This window comes from Humulus lupulus, chromosome 6 (genome assembly GCF_963169125.1).
Source record: "Humulus lupulus chromosome 6, drHumLupu1.1, whole genome shotgun sequence".
NCBI lineage: Eukaryota > Viridiplantae > Streptophyta > Magnoliopsida > Rosales > Cannabaceae > Humulus > Humulus lupulus.
The window spans coordinates 49398371-49402575 of NC_084798.1; positions in this window are offsets into that span (position 1 = coordinate 49398371).

Sequence of the window (4205 nt, forward strand, 5' to 3'; positions counted from 1 at the left end):
ATTATTATTATTATAAGAATTACATTCACATATGTTATATTTTAGAGGCACAATATCTTATGGTTGTTCATAAAATATGAGGATAATATGTGACTATAATTTCATATGCAAAAGATAAAAAGAAAAAAAGTCACAAAAGTTGAAAAGAAATGCAAAAATAATATTTTAATCATATTAATCTATTTGTTGGGGAAAATATTGAATTTGACATTCATAAACGGTGGTGACTACTTGAAGACTTCCAATAAAAAGATAAGTCTTTGTTTTTGTTTATATTGTTATTATTATTTTTTTTTTTTTGGTTTGAAAAGATTGTTTCTGGAATTTGATAGGAGGGTGTATTGATTTTATTATAATATTTGAAAGTGATTAGAAATTGATAAGGAGAGCTGTAATTTAGAAGCAAAGTGGACAAAATTTGGAGTGAGTTGCCAATAATAGTGATACATGATTGGCATTAACATAATACAAGTGGGCAAGAGAGAGAGGGACAAGGGCATGAAAAGTGGCATGAGAAGACAACCAAACTCCAGAGATAAAGTGTAGAAAAGGGCACAACAAATTCCATGCATAACAAACCAAACAAGTGGACTCACTCACAATTGAAACCCACATTTTGCCTCTTACATGTTTTTTTTGGGCATGCCCCCACATCATTAATCAAATCAACTAATAAACAATGTACATTCAATTATTTACTAGAATAATAATATAATGCAATTTGTTTTTATGGGAGAAAGAAATTCCATTAAATATTTTTCATATTTCTTCCCTCAAAACTTTTATTTGGTTAAATATACTTGTCTTAATATTTCTTCAAAAAAAGAATATTATTAGTGTATTACAATGACCGAATGATTTTCAAGTGGTTTATTTATTGGTCTTTCAAGCTTGCTCTTGTTTTATTGGAGGGGCTTATATTAACTATGGACTCAAGTTCTTGTTTTTCCTACTCATAAGTTTTTCTTTTTACTTTATAAAGCTTATTTGTCTAATTTTTCGGGAGTAATTTTGTCTTTAGTTGTTTTTACAAAGTGAGTAATGATTTAATTTGTATGTTATTTGGCTACATAATAAACTTTTAAATAAAAATGATCCCTCCATATTTACTTCAATTCAATCTATTTTGATTCAACCAATATATTATCTTATGATATTATTATAAGGCATATTGATATTGAAATTGATCTTGTCTTTTCCTTCCCTTTTATTTTTGGCTCAAGACAATAGCTCTCGACTATATTTATTTATTATTATGTAAAAGTCATTTCTTTAAATGACATGATGTTGGCATTATATGATGAAATGGGTGTTTCTTTTTTAAAGGAGTGGGAGATATAATGGATGGTTTAGGATCTTAGATGATATCCAAATGGGACCTACATGAAACCCTAATTTATGTAGATGATCAAATTTTACCTACCCCATCTATATTTTATCATTTTATCACGAACGTGTGAAAGAGTAATGTGAGCAACTTGTTCGTGTATATATATATATATATATATACATAAATATGTTTTTTTTTTTTTAAGACGCTTGACTTTAAGCCCTAACATTGGGGCTCTCAGTGTTCTCGACTCATGAATATTTTTCGGCGTGATTTTTTTATGACTGTATATATTGTAGCTATTTAGAGCATCCTGCAAATTTTCAGAAAATTCCGAATAGTTTACAGTACCGAAAACTAAGTTCAAACATGTTGTTACACGCGTGACTAATTTTTTTTATACGCGTGAAAAGTAATATTTTTTAACTTCGTTTTTGTTACTGTAAATTATTCAGAATTTTCTAAAAATTTGCAGGATGCTCTAAATAGTTACAATATACACGATGATAAAAAAAATTGCGCCAAAATTTGTTCACAAGTCGAGAACACTGAGAGTCCCCACCAATAGGACTTAGAGTGAAACCTCTATAAAATAATTATTATATATATATATTTTATAAAACATGAAACGAAAAGGGGTGTGTTAATTTCAATATGTACTCATAATTCCCGATAAAATTGAAGATGAAATTTAGGAAAAAAAATAAAGCATATTTATCTTTACTTTTTTATACTCCAAGCACCTTTTTTCCGTTTATGGATTACAAAGGTGACAAGTAAACAAATGTTGTTCTATCTTCTTCAAAAACCAATTGTCATGTGCAATATTTTTTTAGGATTATTAGCACAAATGGGTCCCTGCATTTTTATTAAAATTGCAATCCAAACCCTAAGAAATTTAACTGTGGCACTCGTAGTCGAATAAATAAGTGGAGTAATAAGACTTACAAGTCACAATAATAATAATAATAATAATAATAATAATAATAATAAGGGACCCATTCATGTCACTTTTTGTGAAAGTTTGAGGAGAATTTGTGCCAATTCTTTATTCTTTCTAAAAATAAAATAAAATAAAACTTACAACTTACCATTGAATGACCTTAGGCACCACCAATTGAGATTATCCAAATCTAGCCTAATCAAATGAGCATTATTAGCATAGATCAAAAAACATTATAAAGTACCCTTATACATATATATATTTAAAATTCCCCACCAATATTATCACACAAGTTTCTTGTTATAATGTTTTTTTTTAATCTGAGTCGCATAGTTTTGTTGGCTATGTAATACTAGCAATAAATTAGTGTTTAAACTCTTAACATATTCAACAATAAATAAGGTCATATGTAGGCTGATACTTGAGGGTAACCCTCTTGATTTTATTCTTATTATGGGCTGATATTTAATGGTTGCTTATTAGTAAGTATTTAGGAAAGAGCATACCAAAAAAAAAGGTTTTATATTGTTTTAGTAGAGTATAAAATTTCAAATTTAAGTCAAATGTCAATTTTGGTAGAATTAGATATCATTTTTGTATATATATACATATAAAATAATACTTAATAACATTATTTTTTTTTTAGAATTTGAAAGAAAAGTTACAAATCCTACAAAAAAAAATTGCAAAAATTAAGCATATACTAACAAGATACCACCTTTGTGAAATTTTCAATAAATAAATGTATATTGTTTCTTGACAATTTACAAAATATATATTGGATTATTTGTATGATTAGCTAATGGGAGTAGTTAACTAAAATTAGACACTAAATATATTTTGTTGAATTTTACCTATTATTATCATGAGACTTCCCAAATTACCATTATTTGAGCACATGGTTCTAAGTGTTGTTGTAATACGTATTATATGTGTCGTATTATAGTTAAATTGGAAATACATTCTAATTGTACTGTGTCATATATATGTGTGACAACTATATTTATAAGGATGTATTCAATCTATGAAAAATTATTCTTTAAAATGTAAAAATCAATGCTTAAAACGTAAACCATAAATCTTAAAATGTAAACAACAATCATTTAAAATATAAACCGCAAGACATAAAATCTAAACCATGTTCCTTTAAAAGTTTAACATCAAGGCTTAAAATCTAAACCACAACTCTTCAAAATGTAAACCACAAAGCTTAAAATATAAATCATCACTCTTTAAAATTTAAACCACAAGCCTTAAAATTTAAACCGCGACTTGTAAAAATTTAAACCATAAGACTTAAAGTTAAACCACTAGACTTAAAATATAAACCACGACCATATAAAATATAAATCATAATCTTTTAAAATCTAAGCCACAATTCTTTAAAATTTAAACAACTAGTCTTTAAAATTTAAACCACCACAAGACTTAAAATTTAAACAACGTCTCTTTAAAATTTAAACCACAAGACTTAAAATTTAAATAACAACTCTTTAAAATTTAAACCACGATGTTTGAATTTAAAATACAACTCTTTAAAATCTAAACCACGATGCATAAAAGTTAAACTACTTGGCTTAAAATCTAAACCACGACCATATAAAATATAAACCATGATCATTTAAAATCTAAATCACGACTTTTTAAATTTTAAACCACTAGTTTTTAAAATTTAAACCACGACTCTTTAAAATTTAAACTGCAAGGCTTAAAAGTTATACTACTATGCTTAAAATCTAAACCACGACCATATTAAATATAAACCATGATCATTTAAAATCTAAAACACGATTCTATAAAATTTAAACCACTAGTCTTTAAAATTTAAAACCACAAGACTTAAAATTTAAACCACAATGCTTGAAAGTTAAACCAACTAGGCTTAAAATATAAATCACGATCGTATAAAATATAAACAATAGTCCTAAAAAA